Raw genomic sequence first — 22364 nt, 5'->3', positions numbered from 1 at the left:
AAATTTCTATCCTTCCATACTTCAACCCCCATCATAGAGCATGGGTTCCACAGGGTAGAAATTCCCCCCAAGGCTCCATCAATAGGCCAAACATGAATAGCAATTCTATCAAAATTAGCACTAGACATTTTAGTTTCTTGTATTAACACACAATCTACCTTTTCTTGAAATATGCACTATTTTAGAGCATATTACTTCTGGGGATTATTTATCCCCCTTAGATTCCAAGAGAGGAATTCATTTCTTACCTTTAGTTATAGTCTCCAGTGTAAGTTTCTTACCACTAGCCATGTCCCTTTCTGCTTGTTTAGTCCTAGTGGCTCTACTAGTTGGTCTTCTAGCTGTCCCACATACCCCTACATTTGGTTTTTTGCCCCCTCTTCTCTTCCTTTTTTGAACCTCCCATTCCCCATTATCCCCCTCTTATGGTGAAGTGGGACTTAGTTCCTTTTCATCCTTTTCAATACTTGCCATCACTTTAGCTACTATCTCCACTGAAGAGGCATTTATCATCCTTATAGGGGTGCATACCCTCTCCTGGGTAGGACATTCTGTAGCCATTAGTTCTTGAAGGCCCTCTCCCTCTTTTAATGGTGAGCTAGGAAGAGGGTGGTGGACCATTATTTCACCTTCCTTCATCATTTCTCCTTCCTTAAGTTCCCCCAAGGGTGAACTCAATAGTTCCTCCAATTCTCATCTAAAGGGATATTCCTCCATTTTCTTCTTATCCTCGAAAGCTTTCCCCCTCCCCAGGTTCAGTATGCCCCCTTGGTCCTCTGCCTGGGGTGGTCTGCACTAGGTTCTCCTCCATATTTTGTGTGTCAGCAGTCTCCTCTTCCAATCTTGGGGCTTTCGAGGGTTCTCCCATGACCTCCATTATAATTCTCGAGGAACCTTCCTTTTGTTTATCCTTTTGCACTTGGGCCTTACAGTTGACTATAAGGTGTCCAAATTGACCAGACTTCTAGAAGAATAGGCCCACATTCTCATATTCAATGGGTTGAACTTTCTCTCCCCATTTGGTTTTAAGTGTGACCACAGTCAAGAGGGCTCTATTCAAAGCCACATTCACACAGAATTTGGTGTATACCAGTCTTGATTTTTGCTTAGTCACTTTGCATGCAGTATCAAAGTGGCCAAAAAAATTTCCCACCTACCTTAGGATCTTCTCATCCCAAAATTCAAGGGGTAGTCCAGGTAACCTTACCCAGACTGGAGCTAGCTTATTCAACTATGCACTAGCATCAAAGTCGGGGTGCCACCTGGTTAAGGCCAGACAATGCTTTCCATAATACCAAGTTCTTGAGAGTATGAGGTTAATATCGTCCTCCGACATGAATTTAAAATAGAAGAGGCCACTTGGCATTGTAAAAATGCCCACACTACCCTTAATTTTCCATTTCTGACTCACCCACTTGTGAACCATCTCGATTGTGGGTCTGAAGGTAATGAATCTGCCCACAACACAAAGTTTATGGCTAGAGGTAACACTGTCCACCAAAGTATCGGGGAGGGAGATCACTGGCCCATCTATGCCTTGAGCAATCTTGGGATCCTCCGTCAAAACATTAGTCACTGTAGAACCCATTAGTGCATTCTTCCAACCTCTCAAGGTCCCATCTATCAACTTCTGACCACCTTCCAGTGGACAACCAGGTCCTCCATTACCCAAGACAGTGTCGATAAAAGTCTTCCCATCCTCACCTATGGCCCCACCTCCATCTGTCGTGTCCTCCAAATCCTTGCACAATGCTAGCACCATTTGCATATCAGGGTAGGGTAGAGGATCCGGAGGCCTAGGGCCCACCATGAACAAATTCAAATTTTGAAAATGAGCGGTAACAAGTTGCAGAGCAAAACAAAACAAATAGTGTTGTATGTGTAATAAATTTAAATAAATTTTTATTGTATTGTTAATTAATAATTATGGTTATTAATAAATTTTTATTATTTTATTAATAATTTGATAATTATTATTTTAAATCATTTAATAATTATTATTTAAATTGTTTTATAATATTTAGTGAAGGCATTAGTTTTATAATTTAGTGGTAAACTATGTATTCTAATTTAAAAAGGAAAAAAAGGATTCAATTATAAGGAAAAATGTGTAAACCTTATTAAGTCGAAAAATTATAAAAAAATGTAAACTTGAAGCCTACTGTTAAATCAAAATTGTATGTTTTCAAACCAAACAAAATCTATGAAACTACACTGCCAGTTGTATGATTTCTTTTGTGTTGGGTTTGGGGTTGACTTAGAGTGTTGACTAGTTTTGGGATGTCTACCGAAGTTTGGGAGTCATTGTTTTGATGATGTCATGGTTTTGTTATGTGTACTTGAGTTTGGATCAGTCCTTATAGGATGATTGTACTAATGAAATCTGTGAATTTTGATCAATTGTATTTTTGTGCTTTCTAGGTGCTTGTTTAAAGAACTCGTGTGTATTTTATGATCTTATGAGACCTTCTGCTTTTATTTGAACTTAGGGTAGGTTATCTTTATGTCTTGTTGGGAAGTGGCTTACAATGGAGGGTGGAGCCCTAAAAAGGCTATCTGGGTAACCCATTGTAGGGTATTTTAATAAGTGTTAACATTTCATTAAATGAGAGTAAAATGAATTAATAAGAGTCATTGTTTTTCCTCGCCCATGCCTCGAGTGCTAGTATAGGCTCGGATGGGAGTAGATAGGATGCTTGATTGTGACCTTGCTTCATTAGTATTCCTTGTTTGTATGAAAGGATATTGGTACTGCATAGAGACACTAGGGGGCCGAAGTCCAGAGAGGCTACTAGGGTAACCTTAGAGTTGGCTCATGTGATGACACTTGCCCACTTACATAGTAGATTTCCTATGTGTCATTTTTGCCTCCGAGTTTAGATATCATTTATGTCTTGGTATCCTTAAGATGGATTGCTTTCAGGTTTTCCTTGACCTAGATGTTGGATTTGACTTTTGGGATTGATATCCACATGGGACTTGAGGTTATCTCCTCAGCACGGTGGGAGTGGACCATTTAGGCTTCACAAGGTCGGGTGGTAGTGCATTTTTCTTATACCATTGAGATCTGATAGTTGGATGTCATTGCTGGAGTTCCCTGTATTGTATTTCCTTTCTTTCTGATCTTGTATTATGTTGGATGGTTATACCTTGTTGCATTGTATTTGATTTTAGAGATCTTACAAGATGATGTAATTTATTTTATGATGTATATTATTTGAGCTTTTCATACACTGTGAATTGTACAGTGGATGATTATGCATTTTGATTGTTACCAGGTGGCATTCAATATTATTGTATATTATTTAAATGAATTTGTACTTGTAGTTATTCTTTGATGTGGATTTGTTATGTATCAATTTTAGTTTTAATTAAACTTAAATGTGATTCAACATCATGGAACCTTTAAGAAATGTAATATGTTTTATGGATTGTGTTTATGTATGTGATTATTGCTTCCGCTATATTATATTTTTGTTTGTTTATTATCTTAAAAAAAATGTTTGGAAAACTTAGTGAAAAATTATGTTAATTTCTTTTGGGTTCCCTAGCGGGGCATTACAAGTGTCTAAAGTATGGTTGACACTCATGTTAGAAAATTTATATAGGGACTTGCATCAGATAGTCTATCATGGAGATTTAAGTGTAGGGGAAGAACATTGGGTTTGCATTATTTCTATAGGTGTGGGCTTGGGAGCACATCATCATGCTTCATTTGATTGACCAGGGAGATAGAAAACCTTATGATCCCATAATCTACAACTGGGTTGATCCCCTTACATCCTATGCCATGGATGATGCAGATTTCTGGAGCTAATACTCTTGACTTAATTTGAGATGACATCACTAGGTGGCCCTTTATGAGAGTGGGTTTGTGGCTAGAGGACTAGTAGTATTTTCTCTATACAATGATAATAGGGTGATTTTTTTGTCATTGGGAGTAAATCGTGGATCCACATGAGTGAGACTAGGATGCATATTAGTTCAAGTATACAAAAGGAATACTAGACATAGAGGTTTGATTTCATGGGATGACCCACAAGATATAGGTAGAGCTTAGCCCCAAACTAGATAAGAGGGGGCTATTAGAAGCATGACAAGGCATACAACCTATTTCCTAGGATCGACATGGCAAAGATGCATACATAGAATCTACAGTAGAGTATCAGGACTAATTTTGAAGGCCTTTTCTTATTAAGAGAGTAGGACCACCTCTGATAGTAGAGCGATTGTGAGTAGTTGCAATAGTAGTTATGAGGGGGAGGTGAGGAGGACATGCAACCATGATTCTGTTGGTTAGGGTTCTTCCAAGGAGGAGAGCATAACAAGAGGTGGAGGGGGAGGAGGTTAGAGGAGGAAACTCTATAGAGGTGGATGGAGGGGATAGTAGACAAGGGTTGCATGTTCTACGTGGCACTCAGGTGCCAATGGGGGGATCTAGGAGTGGAGGGTCTCCATTTGATGGAGACAATGATGAGTTGGCAGCTAGGTTTATGTCCTTGGAGCAAACAAGCACAATAATTAGTATGTTACTATAAGATACACAAGCTGAAAGGAATAGGTCAAAAACCAAGTGAGATATACTAGAGATAGATTTAGGGAGGTCACTTTAGGATGAGTTAGAGCTCAATAGAGGAGCAAGATAGTCTCAAGAGAGAGTTGGAGAGCATACAGGTAGATAGGGACTACCTTTAAAATGAGAGGGACCATCTAGTCCAAGATTTGGAAATGTTGTGGGTACAAGCACTAATGTAGGGTAGCAGGTCATTGGCTAATATTGATTAGATTTCTTACCTCCAATATGATAGGGATAGGCTATAGGGGGATATAATGGATCTTAGGGAGTAGGTGGGGTTCTATACAACTAGCTAAATTAAATAGTTATTCCTTGAGAGAGGAGGGAGTACTTCCAATGAGCCTCCCAATCACAAACCACTTGAGCAAGGAATAGGATAGAGGTTTAGGAGAGAAGAACCTAGAGGGTGGGGTCCTCTTAGAGGATAGTGGAGAGCCACCAACTAGGACAAACATTCAAGAAAGAATAGTTAGTTGGGGGTTTAGCGGAGATGCAAGAGGAAACATGCTCAAGAAGAAGGGGTTCTTCAGAGGGGGGATAAGGAGAGAGGAGTAGGTAGTGACAAGGACTACCCTAGTTTAGATGAGATCAGTGTCATTATAGAGAGTGTTGACAGGCCTAGGTGGAGGATAAACAATTATAGATAGGTCACATGACCAAGATGTAAGGGTTCATATCTTACCACTTTCAAGTCTAACATAGGTTTCCCTAGCTCCAAATTGAGTAGTACCAACAAAAAAACAATCAAATCCTACAAACCAAAGCCAACCAACCATAAGAGAGATAGATGGGAAATGATATGCTATGTTTTGGGGTTTTACTATTATGCATGATGTATCCTTCTTTTGATATATTGTGTATTGTATATTTTGAAGGGCACATGACCCATTTTTTTCATGTAGATAATTTATTATTTCACGAACTATCAATGAAAATTATTGGATATTTATGATGGACTTTATTCTTTCATGGGAGTCAGGATGTATATATTTTTTCCTTTTGGGATGTTTATATACAAATGAGTTGATTGGGTGGGATCATGTGCCTCATGCGTCTTATGATGTTTATGATGCATCCATGTATGTATATGCTTATGATGAGATATTGACATGTGTGATTACAGGATGTGATGGTTCTCTATTATTATGAGATATGTTCTAATATATTCCTATAGGATTCGATACATTTATGGCTTTATGTGCATTATGAATTGTGTGATGGAATTTAATGCAACTTTGTATGATATTCTTTTGTGATTATAATATGCATGTAAATTAATGCAATTAATGAAATGAATGTACCTAATGCAAATGGTATGAAACTAAATGTAATTAATGTAAGTAACAAATGAATTCATTTAAGTGAAATTAATATGAAATAAGTGAATACAACTAAGTGTGAATGAATGCAACTAGTTGCAATTAAATAAAATGAATGAATACAACTAAGTGCAAATGAAATGAATGAATGCATTTAAGTGCAACCAAATAAAATGAATAAATGCAAAAAAGTGCAATTAAATGAAATGAATGAATGAAATTAAGTGCAATTAAAATGATGTATAATATGACAGATTGATTGTACTCTCAATATGGTAGTGAGAGATAGGGGGAAATCATTTGCACAATTTTAAGCATGGGGATTGAGAAATCATGGATTTGAGGGGGATAATGGGGGGAATCATTTTCTAAATCAAACCCTTGGGTAATGTGATTCTATGATGAGTGGGATTGGAAACTTTTTTGATTTCTTGAGATTGTAGGATTTGCAAAACTTGATTTTGGAATTGATTGGATTTGTTCATGTCGGATGGGATTTTAGGATTAACTAATTCTTTTGGATCTTCTAGGATGGTAAAAATAGTGTTATATGTTTCCCTAATGGGATGTGGAATCCTTTGAAACTTGAGTGCAAGGTCCCTAGGATGGAGTCCCAACATGTAGTTGAGCACTTAATTTGATATAGAAATATTGGGGACTTGCCAAGGTTACCAAGAACATTAAGGTATTGTCATGATATTGCATAGGACTAACTTAAATTAGACAAGCAAGGACCTCCCTAGCACCACACATGAGTCCATAAGGATTCAACATAGAACTAATATTGAAGAACCCATAGACAAATGACATTTACCAAGTGCACCATGATGGGGGTTCAAAATATCCTATTTTGTGTCCAAATATCCTTCATTTCATACAGCTTTTGTCCCTAGTTGTTAACTAATTGGTAGGAAAATAATATCATTTATTTATTTATTATTAAATTGGAAAGAATGTCTTCTTTGCATTTTGGGTTTCAAATATAATAAATTTTGTCAAAATGTTTCAAAAATCTGTCATGAGGAAACCAAGGGTTGAGTTGATTGAAGAACACATATGGCACAAGATTGTTGGTGATTGAAATTTTTGTCTTGTTGAATGAATTAGTTATAGATCCAAGTATTTAGTATAGACTATTTCAACCAAATATGGTCTATTGCCTATGACCAAAACCAAATTCCTAATTTTCTATGTTTAGTATTGATTGGGTAGAACTGATCCCATATTTGCAAGTTATATTTTGTGGACAAAAGACCATTGATTACACACACACACACACACACACACACACACCCCAATCTAATAAAACATAAATGATCTCACTGAATGTTCCAAGATGGGGTCATTCCTCTGGTCAATGGGTGAACTTCAAATAACTAGATCATACACTTATGCTATAACAACTATTACTTTTATAATCAAAGTATTATAATGAAAAAGATAACATATACGTCATCTTGTAGGATCTGTCGATTATCTCCCTATATATTTGTTCTTCGATTACATACATACATACATGTATATGAATGTATGTGTGTGTATGTGTGTATTTATGTATGCATGCATGCATACATACATACACACACACACAAATACACACATTCATACATACATACATACATACACACACATACATATATACATACATACATATATGCATGCATGCATACACACACACATACATATATATACATGTATGTATGTATGTAATCGAAGAACAAATATATAGGGAGATAATTAACAAAATCTATAAAAGTAATAGTTATTAATGCATAAGTGTATGACCTAGTCGTTTCAAGCTCACATCACCCGTTGACCAGAGGAATGACCCCTTCTTGGAACATTTGGTGAGATCATTTTTTTTATTAGATTGGTTATGTTATATTTTTGTAAATCATTGAATGAGTTATTAAGTTTGATGTTTCAAATTTTATAATTTTGGAACTATTTTGATAACTCATCTTCAATACTTCAAGATGTATCTATGTTCATGTATAAACAATATGTTTAAAGTCCTATTGAGAATTCATTTTTTTCTGGTATTTTTGAATCCATTCTTTCATTAAAGGAATACATTATGTGTAGCATTTTGGAAATAATATTATGTCTTTTGTAACTCCATTTGTCTCTTGTCTCCAAGTCCTTGTCTCTCATCGCAAATATTCTCCTATCACAACCTAATTACATCTTTTTGCTAGATCATACCTTCTATTAGTATCCAAAACAAAATGCTCTTTTCTTCCTTTTTTTTTAAAAGATGAACCTCGTAAACATTGGATACATACTATTTAAACATTAACAGAGAAGAGTGTGGATGAATTAAATAAGGTTTTATTTGTGGGATATAGATTGTGAAAGTAAATTGAATCTGAAGCTAAAACATAAATACATTTGTGAAGTGATGATTTTTATAATCTATGTGTGATTTCATCAAGATTGGTTTGTGAATTTAATTTTGATTTCATTTATAAATAGATTTGTGATTTCATTAAATAGATTCATGATGTCATTAAATATATTTGAGATTTCATTTGCAAACATGTCCATGGTTTTGGTCTTAAATTTGGATTTGTGATTTCATTGAATTGATAATTAGTGTACTATTAGAATCAAAGATTTCAATTGTAATGCACTTTAAAAAATTAGAAGTACAACCTAATATTTACTCTTTCCCATAACTTGCATTTCATCCCCAATTAACTTGCCACCTTTATCCCTTTGGAAAAATACCATGATATCTTTCATTAGTTCACAACCCTAGATTCATAATCGATAAGAGTAAACTAAAAAACCAAATAAGGCTAAATCTAAAGTAATGTCAAACTAAAATGTAACCCTACATTTTGGTGTCATTAATAGGGAAAACCATTAAAGGTGTGAAACCATGGTAACTTACGTTAGGAATTGTGCACCTTAGCGAAATCTTGATTAATTGTTGAGATTTCTTGAGCAAGTACCTTAGGTTTGAACTAAAGTAATTTATTTAGGTGCATGAGTAGACCTAGAGATAGTTAAGGAAGGTTTGTTAAGAAAGAATTAGTAGGTAGTTCCAAAACCAAAAAAAATAACAAGAGAAAGGGTAGTTGAACATAGAGATAAAAACAAAACTAGACAAGAGCATGTTAGCATGAATACTGATGATACTACATTGGGGGAGTATCCTAAGCATTGTACAAAATTGATATGTTGCATTCATGACTATATTTGTTGTTGATGTCAACATAGCAATAATTATGTTAAGACTAGAAGAATAGCAGATAGTAATCTTAGTATGCACAGAAGCTAAGGAAGTGTTAGATGATGCGTAGTGGAGGACATGTTCCTAAGGTTGTCTTGATGATTTGGTTAAAAGGAATAAGTCCGATTTGATGTTATACGAAAGTTACACTTGATTTATTGGAAGCAGTGCAGAAATAGAGCATCTGTTTGGCAGTTTTTGATGTTTGCATTATATCTTTTAGCCAAGATATAATGAAGTGATGCATAGTTAGATAGAGATAGAAGATAGTCGTGTGATGATGCTAGTGTATGCACAAGATGTGGTTTCACACATATGAAGTTTTGTATAGGCTGTGAGCTGATAGTACTATTGTAATTGTGAATTAATTAATTATCTTATTTTAATTAATTGGGAAAGCCTTAAGGCCAACTCAAGGAATTATTATGAAGATATGGTATAAAAGAATTTTTTTTTCCTTGTTTATTAAGTGGACTTGGATTAGAGGATAAAGTTGAATGTGCACTGAGAAGGAGCATAATGCTTATTGAATGCGTGTAAGCCATCCAAGGGATCATTAGATGCATAGTATGAGATCTAGTTACAAGATCTGAAGGAGCAGAAGTCTAGTTGATAGGACAAAGATAAAGGAATGAAGTACATTTTAGTTCTTTTATTCTGCAAGGAATAATATAGAGATCATTTGGATAGTGGTTTCTTTGGTCTTAACCTTGAAGTTGTTTGGGCAGTGGGTCCAGCTGTCTTCAATACTCCTAACAAGGTTGCAATTTCCTAACAGGGATTCAAAGTCTTTTAACATGGACTCCTATATACTAAATGTTGTAAAAAAATCCTAAAAAGGTCTATCCTCTTACAAGGAATATTTATATTAGTACATCATCTTGTGGGTACCATCCCCATCGGGGTTTTCTCTCTGATCAAGGGTTTCCCTAGTTAACATAGACGATGTTAATTGTGTATGAGTATCTTTTTGTGGTTTTAGTTAACATTACTCATATGTTAAGATCATTTAAAGATAATGATTATGCTAAAATTTGGATAACTAATCCCTCCCCCCCCCCACTCTCAGTTATATCAGTGGACTATATATTCTAACAATTGGTATCAGAGCATAAGGTCCTTGAAGATAAGGCTTAACAACTTTGGGAGATCAATGGTGAACATGTTTAGGAAGGATAGTCCCAGATTCAATGGGGGCCAACTATGATAGTTGGAAGGAAAAGATAAAGACTCATATACTATGCATGGGTCCAAGATATTGGCTTTTGATGAAAACTAAGAAGGCAATTGTTGAAGAATCAAAGCTAGAGGAATGCGGTGAGGGAGAAATAGATATGTTCATGTGTAACATGAGAGCCAAAGAAGCCCTATTGTCATCTCTTCCAGAGAATGAATACAATCAGGTAAAGACATTTCAAACTTCTCATGAAATTTGGAAAGCATTAGAAGTTACTTTTGAAGGTGATGATCATGCAAAAAGAATGAAATTGAAAAATTGGATTTGCTCATTTCAAGATGCTAAGATGATGGAAGATGAATCCATAAGAAGTTATGTTGGTAGAATATCAAAAATTGTTGCAGGTATTTGATCTCTTGGTGGAACTAAACAAGATATTGAGGTTATATGGAAGATCTTGAAAAGTTTATCACCACTATTCAAGCCAATAGCTGATATGATTCAACTAGTAATGCTCTGCACCAAGGATTTCACAAAGGAAGCATTTCTTGGAAGATTAAAATCTATAGAAGTAGAAATGAGACAATCTAGAGAATTAGCCAGAGTTGAGATAGCTTTCAGTGCTATGAACATTTGACCTAATTTGTCAAGAAGTACAAGCATAAGAGGAGACTTTGCTAGTAGTAGCAGATCTAAAGAAGATAAGAAGATTGAAGAAGGAATAGCCCTTTTGGTAAGAAGAGATAAAGATGGTAAGAAAATCTGAGTGTTGGGCTTATGATGAATATGGTCATTATGCATCTAAATTATCTTAAAAGAGAGAAAAAGTTTAGAGGAAAATTTAAGCCTAGAAGAGATAGGGATAGAAATTGTTTATATGCTAATGAGGATGAAGAATCTAATGAAAAAGATCAGAGTGAAACTGATGATGAATTAGGATTTGTGGCTATTAAGGAAGATAACCTTGATAGAGAAATTAGAGAAGAAAGAGCTCTAGTTACCCAAGTTGAGAAGAAATCAAATTGGATGATTGATAGTGGATGTTCACATCACATGACTGGTGATATGAATAAATTTGTCAAATTTAGAAATCATGATAGAGGTATTGTTGGAGTCGGTAACAATGTAGCCTGTCATATTATAGGGATTGGATCTATTACTCTTGATGGTAAAACTAACACTGATGATGTTTACTTTGTTGATGGTTTGAAACATAATTTGTTAAGTGTTGGACAGTTGGTAGACAAGGGATATCTATTGCAGTTCACAGAGAAGACTTGCATTCTCAAAGACAAAGATGGTAAGTTGATTGGTGCTAGAACCAGATCCAAAGGTGATGTATTTTAGCTAAATCCTACTGAAATAATATGTTTGGTTGCAAAGGTTGACAACAATTAGTTATGGCATAGAAGGTTTTGTCATATAAACTTTGATAATATTGTAAAGGTTAGTTATACATTTGCAGTGAGAGACTTGCCTAAGATTATTAAGCCCATTAATATTATCTGCAAGGAATGTATTTTGGCTAAGCAAAGGAAAGTGTCTTTTCCTAGAAAGAAGTTCTCAATTGTAGAGAAATTGGAGATTGTTCACATAGATTTGAGTGGTCCTACATGAACCAGAGGATTCTATGGTGAAAGGTACTTTATGATTTTTGTTGGTGTTTTCACTAGGATGATGTGGGTAGCATTTCTTAAAGAGAAGTTTGAAGCTTTTGAGAAATTCAAGATATTTAAGAATAGAGTTGAAAATGAATCTGGTGTCAAGATTAAGTGTTTGAGATTAGATAGAGGAGGAGAGTTCACCTCTAGAAAGTTCTCCTCTCATGGGACCCTACATAAATACAAGATCCTACTACCCTAAACCTCACCTCTTCGAGGCCACTGTCGACATCCTTATCCTTTTTTGGTGGGGTTCTTGAGGACACTACTAGCATCCTTGTTTAGGTAGGTAGGCATAGGCCCTTCTTTGAGGCCACTATCAGTAGCCTCTTCCTTTATTGGTGGGGTTCTTTGCTATCAACATCCTTGTTTAGGCCAACCATAGGCCCGGAACAAAACCTTCATGTGTGTCATGAAGGTTACCCCTCTTCAAGGACAATGTCAACATCCTCATCCTTATTTGGCAATGGAATTCTTGAGGCCATTGTCGGCATCCTCATTTAGGAAAGGCAAATGGCCTTGCCAATAGAGATTTTTGGGCAAGAAATCCAGAGTTTGGGGGGTCCGATGAGAATGGAATCAAAAGACAATTATCTTTACCTAGAACACCTGAATAGAATGGGATTACTGAAAGAAGGAATAAGTCAGTAGTAGAAGCAGCAAGAGTGATGTTGTTTGAGAATGATGTCTCAAAGACATTTTGGAGAGAAGTAGTTAACATTGTAGTATATACTCTTAACATAGTACATATTAGAAAAGTTATGAGAAATAGACTTTACGAGTTATGGTTTGGTCACTCACCATTAGTCAAGTATTTCAAAATATTTGGAAGTAAGTGTTACATAAAGAGAGATGATGATATTTGCAAGTTAGATCCTAGAAGTGATGAAGGTATGTTTCTTGGTTACTCATTGAAAAGTACAACATATAGATGTTTCAACTATAAAACTAAGACAATAGTTTAGTGCGTAAATGTAAGGATTGATGAAAAGTTTGGTACTTGAGAGAAGGTGGTAGATTATAATTCTAATGAAGAAGAGGATAATTTTGGAATTGTTAGACAAAATGTTGAAGTTTTTTTTGAGACTAATAATGACTTACATAATGAAGTATCTATTGAGCATAGAGAAGAACAAAGATATGAACCTAGAGAAGAGATAAGAGTTGAGATGTCAACTCCTACTTCGTATAGAAACATGACAAAGAATCACCCTCTAGAATAGATAACTAGGAATAAGGATAAAGGTGTAATGAAAAGGAATAGAGTGAATAAGGAATTATGTTTGATTTCTCAATTGGAACCTAAGAGCACAGATGAGGCATGTGTCAACCAAAAATGCCCCCTGCCAAATATTTGAATTTAAATGCCAATGCACACCTAACTGTCACTTTCATATTTAAATATTAAATAATGCTAAAGGAAATATGAAATAAATTAAATAAAAACCTTATTATATTTCCTTATTTTCCTAAAGTTTATTTCTTGGCCTTGTAACTTTCTTTACTATCAGATCTTACACAGATCTAGGATGGTCATTTTCCCACATTCTGAACATGTCTAATCTTTAGACAATGTGGGGAAGAGACTTTGTGGCATGTGGCATGTGGGACCTATTTTCATTGTGGCCACAAGGTAGAAAGTGTGTTAGGGCTGAGTTGGCATACGAAGGGCATTTCATTAGCTGAGGTATTAACAACAAATCGTAAGTTGGCTACATGTTTCTAGATTGTCAGATCAAAGTTGATCAATGGTAGGTGCTTTCCCGCTTTCTCAAGATGCAAGGTTTTTAGGGAATGTGGGCAAACACCTTACTATCACATGGATTTAATGATGTCACCTCTCTTGTGGGCCACAAAGTGGAACTTGTTAGAACAACGTGGAGATGTTAGGGTATGTTGGCACTTTGGTTTCTTTTCATTGGTTGAGATGCTGACATGGGTAGTAGGGGGGCCAGTTTATGTTTCTGTCATTGGATGCAAGAAGATCTATGGTTGGCACTTCCATGCTTTGTGAAGTTTTGAGGATTTTAAACAATGTAGGGAAGTGACATTTCACACGTGTCTTAGCAGGCCCAGTCAAGTTGAGTAAGCAATGACGGTTAATTTTGTGATCACTTGGTCGTGAAGGGTTAAGCTTAAACTATAGTTATTATAGCGAGGCCACAAAATACCTTTTTTGCTAGGTTGTTATGAGTTAAAGATAACCTTGAGTCAAGGTGGCAATTAAGCAATAAAAGTTGGTGCATGGTTTGATTGCATTGTCACATACATTTTATAGTTAAAGGTTCTCAAGTAGTGACTAGGCGATCAATAGTTGAAAGGTTGGTCACAGTTTCACAAGACACTTAATATTAGGTTCCTTCCATGTTGTGAAGTTGCGACCCAAGGTATTCATGTAGTCACCAGGTCATCACGGGTAGAAGGAAATGCCAGATTTGAGCTATGAAGTAGTGAATGGTCATTAGGTATTGATGTTCATGGTTTCACATGAGTTATTTGATTGACCTTGGTTAGAGTTCTAAATATGTGATTCCTTTGTATCATATAGTCACCCCAAGTTAAGAGTAACCTTGAGTTTAGCTAGCGACAGTGTGAGCATCATTAAGGATTCTAGTTTTCCTTATGGGCCGTAGGTGATGTCGATGAAGTGTCAGATGAGTTGACATGAGACCAACATTCCTATTAGTCAATGCACTGACAGGTTTGTTGAATTTTTAGAGCTATCAGATGGACATAGATCAATGTCTCTCATTAGATTGCTATAGGAAAATGACCGATCTTTAGTTATAGTGACATAGTGAGATGTCACCATGTGTACAGTTGGCCCATAGTTCACAAAAGGTTAGCCATAAATAGTTAAAATGAAATGCCAATGTTGATAGTTAATATTTTTTGGCCACGGTGAATATAAAAATTAATAAGAAAAGGTGATGAGGGTTATGCAGTCAAATGGTCAAACACATGAAAACTTCATGAGGTGGTGAAAAGAAATAATATTACTGGCTTACGTGGCTATTTCTGGTTGAATGACTCGGTTGACCTACTAATTTCTAATGATTTGGCAAGCCTGATGGGAAAAGATATGGTTTTCTTGTGTGATCTAATCTTCTTGATCATTTCCAACCACTCTTGAGTTATGGCTATGCTAGAAGACATAAAGTCATGTTGCTTGCTGATTGGCTATCCATCTACAGGGTTTTCTACATTAATTGGCATTATTTCTATCTTCTCATGGCTCTATTTTTGTGCAAAATATTAGATTTCATTGCATTTGGATGTGTACCAAGATTAAATTTTCTTGATCTGTATGATTGTTCTCTACAATCTTAATGGTGGTAGTTGTACTTTGCCTTAGGATACAAGCTTTTTGAGTTATGCCTAAACTATTAAGGCATATTTTGTAATCTTTTTTAGGGTGGATCCTTCTCTATTTTCCTTTGTATACTTTGGAACGCACATTTTAAATTCCCTTTGCCTTTGAACTATTCATGATATTCTGCCTTATCTCTTTTAGCCATTAATACACTATGTAGGATCTATTTGCCTCTCTTCAATATTTTGTGGCTATCTGCAATTTGCATGACTGTATCTCTTTTGACCTATGAATGATATATAAGTGAAATCTCTTCTTCCTTATTTCATCTATTTGGTTATGTGATCTACATGTGATTGTTGGATTTAAACAAGTCTGAATATGTATATCTTTGATGTCATAACAGTTCAAGTGTGCATTTATGGGTAGAGATAGGAATGAACACTCTATTTTGATGCATCACCACTTAGGTTAGATTAGGTAGATTTTATTTCATGCATTCCTTCTCCCTTTTCCTCTCCAAGAGTAGTTAGGTGCATCTTGATAGAAAAGGAAGCCAACCTTCTCCTGAGACTGAACCTCATTGTTCAAGTCCCACAACTTGAAGGTTGTTTCCATGTTTCACAAGGTTGTCCTTAGGTAAAAAATTTGGACAAGGGTGCAAAATTTTGTGACAACAACATGTAAGGATGATCAGTGGATACAAGCAATGAAAGAAGAACTAGATCAGATCGTGAAGAATGAGACATGGGAATTAGTTCCTAGAACTAAAGACAAAAATGTTATAGGAACCAAGTGGATATTCAGAAATAAGATGAATGAGCAAGGAGAGGTTGTGAGAAATAAGGCCAAATTTGTTTGCAAAGGTTACTCATAGCAAGATGGCATAAATTATGAAGAGACATATGCACCTGTGGCAAGAATGGAAGTAGTAAGGATGTTCTTGGCTTATGCAACAAGCAAGAATTTCAAGGTTTATTAGATGGATGTCAAGTTAACTTTTCTGAATGGAGAACTTGAAGAATAAGTCCACATTGAGCAACCTGATGGATTCCCTTTGACAGAAGATAAAGATTTTGTTTGTAGACTGAAGAAAGCACTGTATGGTTTGAAGCAAGCACCTAGAACCTAGTATGCAAGGTTGGATAGGTATTTGTCTAAGCTTGGATTTATTAAAGGTATAATAGATGATAATTTATATTTAAGGAACGTTGATGATGGTTTATTTATAATTGTAAAATTTGTGGATGATATAATATTTGGAGGAAATGATAAAGAAATTGATAAGTTTGTTGAAGAGATGATAAATGAATTTGAAATGAGCATGATAGGAGAAATGAAGTTCTTCTTAGGATTGTAGATTGCACAAAACAAAGATGGGATATTTATTTCAAAAACTAAGTATCTGAAAAATTTGTTGAAAATATTTGGTTTGGAAAGTTGCAAACCTATTGGTACACCATGATAACTAGTCACAAGTTATCAATGGTGTGGCAATATCTAGTATGATTGCATTTGCTATATCTAGTATGGGATTGTGGCAATATTCCAAGCTAATCCAAAAGAGTATCATTATGAAATAGTAAAAAGGATATTCAAATATTTGAAGGGTACATCTAATTATGGGATCTGGTGTGATATATCAAGTGATTTTACCTTGTATGCATGTACTAATGCAGATTGGCCAAGAAATATGGATGATAGAAAGAGCACCAGTGGTAGAGCATTCTTTCTTGAAGGAAGATTGGTTTCTTGGTTGAGCAAGAAACTGAATTATACATCTTAGAGTATAGCTAAGGCAATGTATGTTGTAGCAGAAAATAACTATAATGAAGTTATGTGGACGAAACAAATGTTGAAGGATAGTGGAATAGAGTTTACAAAACCTATTATCATTTATTGTGATAACACAAGTACAGTAAGTATGTCTAAGAATTTGGTATTGCATTCTAAGATAAAGTACATATCCATAAAGTATCATTTTTTGAAAGAGAAGGCAACAAAGACAGAAATAAGGTTGGAGTATGTAAGCACTAAAGATCAGATTGCAAATATCTTTATGGAGCCTTTTTCCTAAAGATATTTTTGAGTACCTAAGAGGTATGCTAGGGGTTATGCCCCTACCTACTTCAGAGTAGATGATGCAAGGAGTGCATCAGTCTATTGGTACATAGTAATATGGTTAGACTAGACTAAATGTTGATGCTTCCTAAATGGGGGAGTATTTGGTATGTTCTGAGTCATAAAGGACTCTTGGTAATTGGTATTGAATAGTGTCTTTGGACACTCAAGCTGGTTGATGATTTGAGTAGCTGATTAATAATTGGTATTATGATTGACACCTTTGACATTGATGTCAATGGGGGAGAAAATGTACACAAAAAACATATTGAGAGAATGTACATAAGAAATGGGAAGAGACGCATCTGTACATTGATGACAATGAAGGGGAGATATCTCTTTAGGAAGATTTAGAGAGATTCATGTAAGTGTGTAGAAGGAAATGTAAGTGCGTAGAAGGAAATATAAGTGCACATTCAGAAGTATAAGTACATAGATATAGCCAGAAAGTATTGTAAGTTGTTTACTGTGAAGAGCTATTGCCAATCCTAAAAGAAGAAGAATAACAATAGAGTGTTCTAGAGGATTTCAGATTTCAGATTGATGAAGAGGATTTGAGAAGATAACAACATTAGAGTACAGTTTGGTATTCTTAGAACCTAGATCTTTTTCATCTATGTTGCTATCAATGTCAAAGGGGGATATTGTTAGCATGAATGTTGATGATACTACATTTGGGGAGTATCCTAAGCATTGTAGAGTATTGATATGTTGCATTCATGACTATATTTGTCATTGATGTCAACATAGCAGTAATTTTGTTAAGACTAGAAGAATAGCAGTCAATAATCTTAGTATGCACAAAAGTTGAGGAAGTTTAGATGATGTGTAGTGGAGGACATGTTCCTAAGGTTTTCCTAATGATATGGTTAAAAGGACTAAGTATGATTCGATGTTGTACAAAAGTTACACTTGATTTGTAACTAGAAGTAGTGCAGAAACAAAGCATCTGTTTGGTAGTTTTTGATGTTTGCATTATACATTTTAGCCAATATATAATGAGGTGATGCCCAATCAGCCATAGACAAAATATAGTCATGTGATGATGCCAACATGTGTGCAAGACATGGTTTCATACTTATGAATTTTTGTATAGACTGTGAGCTGACAATACTATTATAATTGTGAATTAATTATTATCTTATTTTAATTAGTTGGGAAAGCTTCAAGACTGACTCAAGGAATTATTATGAAGATATGGTATAAAAGAAATTTGTTTTCCTTGTTTATTAAGTGGACTTGGATTAGAGAATCAAGTGGAATGTGAAGTATTAGTGTGCAATGTGAGAAGGAGTAGAATGCTTATTGAATGTGTGTACGTGATCCAAGGGATAATTGGATGCACAATTTGAGATCTGATTACAGGATTTGAAGGAGTAGAAGTCCAGTTGATAGAACAAAGATAGAGGAAGGAAGTACATTTCAGTTTTATTATTCTATAAGGAATAATACATAGATCATTGGACAATGGGTTCTTTGATCTTAACCTTGAAGCTATTTGTGCAATGGGTCCAACTGTCTTCCACAACTCCTAACAGGGATTCAAAGTCTCCTAACATGGACTCATATGTACTGAATGTTGTAATTGAATTTTAACAGGGTCTATCAAGGAATATTTATATTAGTACATCATCTTGTGGGTACCATCCCCACTGGGGTTTTCCCTTTGATCAAGGGTTTCTCTAGTTAACATATCTAGTGTTAATTGTGTATGAGTATCTTGTTGTGGTTTTAGTTAATATTACTCATATGGTTAAGATTGTTTAAAGATAATGATTATGCTAATAGTTGGATAACTGATTCACCCCCCCTCTTAGTTATATTAGTGGACTATATATTCTAACAGAGCAACTCAAGTCTAACTCAACTAGCTTCACTTAGCATACCTCCTAAGGTATTTCAATAGTTTAAAGACTCATTCAAAGTCAATTGTAGTAAACCTCCATAAAAACCTTTTACAATGTCATATGCACCTTAGGTAGCAAAAGTCCTATATAAAATTATGGGAGATAGTGAGGGAAACTTAAGAGGAAGCAATCTTGGTGGAGGAAACATAGGAGGAGGCAATCTTGGTGGAGGAAACTTAGGTGGGGGAAATGCATTGGTCCAACACAACAACAATCTAATAACCTTTGAATTTCCTATCTAACCTCTTGTTGATGATGCCCTTATCAAAAACACACCCCGCTCACCATTTCCTATTTTTAGAGGGCTAAATTTTGAAGATCTTGATATTATTTTGTTTGAATTTTATTTTCTTTGTAATAGCTATGACTATCATAATGATACACAAAAAATAAAATAATTCCCAACTACACTAAAAGATGCAACATTGTGATAGTTCATGAGCCTTAAAGACATTAGGAGATGGGGGCAAATGAAAGAAGCCTTTTGATGAAATAAAAGAAATATTGAAAAACCAAGGAAGTAATATGAAATAATTTTCATTACCCAATGAGAAGAGTCTATGGAACATTTTCTAGAGCAATTTGCATTCAACTTACAATGTGCAAGATTCCTTGATCCAACCCCTAACATCAAGATGCTCTTCCTCAAGTGAATTTGAGATGAAACCATGGATGCATTAAACTTGATTGGTAAGAGTGATCTTTCTAAGATGAAGATATTTATGACATTTGCAAGAACTATTCCTGATCCCATAGGTCTATTTGTGGAAATTTAAGTAAGTACTCTACCATGGGTAATACATTAGGTATTTCAAAAGAGAAATTGGTAACTTGCATTAAGATCTTAAAAGTAATTTGCTAAATCATATCAAAAAGCAAATTAACACTTTGTATACTCGTAGGAAATAGGAGGAAGTTGAAACATCTCTAGTAGTATACTATCCAACCTATCATAAGAAGCATGGACTCAAAGATTGTCCTTAAAATAGGACTAATGTGACATACCTAGAAGAAGCCAACAAAATCTCTACATTAAGACATTTTTCTATAGTGATGACTCTTATGAAGCACACAGAGGAACCAATTAACTTTATGGCTCCTAAACACCCCTTCCAACCATAAGGCTTTCCAAATGAGCATTTCATAAGACCAACCTAAAATTTCTAAATCAAGGCCCATGGCATGAGGATTCACAACAACCTCAACCTTATTCTTAATGGCCCCAAAATTATTAGTTCAATACACAACTATTGCATCATGCATGGAGGTCACATGCACCACAACCTTCTCCTTATCCAAATCCACAACCATATCCATAAGCTTACCCTCCACAACATTCATTTCTAACACTACCCACAATAAGTCCTTATGAGCAACTACAACAATTTATTCTTCCTATATTATTATCCTTATCTAATCCACCAATAAATCCACCTTAGCCACCAAACCCTACATCTATGCCTATTTAACCAACTACAAATCCCTATAATAAGCCTTCTTAGTCCATTTATACTAATACGGTGGTAAACTATCATACTTATTGAATAAATATAGTAGAATTGGATGGGGTGCAACTAAGATCATAAAAAAATCTCCAAGGACTTACTATAATGGAGTTCAATGACGAGCTCAAAGAAGAGCCAAAAAAAAAGAATCACCATTTTATGATCATTTTATTTCTAAACTAAAGCTAAAGGAGGCAAAACAAATAGAATTCAATATTTTTTGAGTGAATTGCATAATGTTAATGTTAAGATTCCTATGTTGTGGGTTATCAAGGACATGTTGGAATACATATATGGGAAACAAGATATTGAGAGGGGGGGTGAATCAGGATCTTAAACTTTTGACTTTAAAAACCAATCTCATTGAATCATACCTAATTCATCATTAAAACTATAACACTGAAACCTAAAATAAACCTAAAATAAGTTCATCACATTCATAATAGTTCAACACATAACATAATGATTTGGTTACCCAGAAACACTTTAGGATGAAGGTAAAACTGGGGTGGGGATGAAACCCAAAAATCTTTCTGTTGCAACAATAAAGTTAACCTATTAAGGTTACAATTTTGACCATAAGATATGATCTACCTAGTGAAAGGTATGCATTTTTAAAGACTTTCAAACTATTAGGTATTGCCTTTTTAGAGGGCTTGACACTTACAATAAAGTAAAGACTCTGTTAGGAGATTTACATAGGCCTATTAGGACCACTCTGTTAAGAGATTTGCCCTGTCTCAATTATAAAATAACTGATTTAGTACCTGACCCTCAGTGTGCTCTATAAGTTGATCTTGGGTCACCTCTTTCCATTATCTTTGATCTGATTCTCCTAATATGATAAACATGTTCAGTCCTTCACTGCCATGATTGCTCTCTCTACTATATTTGACTCTTCAACTCCTTCACATGCGTGTTTCCTTTTCACATTTCATCCTCCTTATGATTCTAGGGTTAGAATCCTCCTGAAATAGACTTCATTTGAAGCTTCCAGATCTTGATCAACAATTTAAACTTCATCATCTTTTGCCATTTATATCCCTTTTTCTGATTGGTTGAATTATTTTCCTAGGGATCATTACCTTCTGCTAATGATGTGTAAATAGAATTTGATCTAGCTCTACATATATTATAACTTATAGAAATGTTGACCAAAATGATTCACATATGAGTTTGTGCCATTACAAACTCACATAACAAAATTGTATTACTCAACACTTGAGTGCTTCTGATGCTTGGTCATGTATGTTGTTGCTTGACTTCTATAAGTCTATGTGCTCGACACTTGATAACTTCTCAATATGCTCAATCATCACTAAATTACTTAGCTCATACTATATTCCTTAGCTCGCATATTTGGTTGGTCTCTACTAAATGCTCAACAATCATTGTTTTGCTCGGTCTAAGTGTAACTTGCTCGGCCTTTACTAGATAACTCGATCACAGTGATGACGTTGTAATATTTCCTAGTAAATGACTTGCAAATGACTAAGTGTTTGGTCACTAATAAAAAAAATAGGTTTATAGATCAATAATCTCCCCTT

Source organism: Cupressus sempervirens, chromosome 10, assembly GCF_028749045.1.
Source record: "Cupressus sempervirens isolate cs-2001-9-10 chromosome 10, ASM2874904v1, whole genome shotgun sequence".
NCBI lineage: Eukaryota > Viridiplantae > Streptophyta > Pinopsida > Cupressales > Cupressaceae > Cupressus > Cupressus sempervirens.
The sequence above is the reverse complement of the archived record's forward strand: the minus strand, read 5'-3'. Positions refer to the sequence as shown.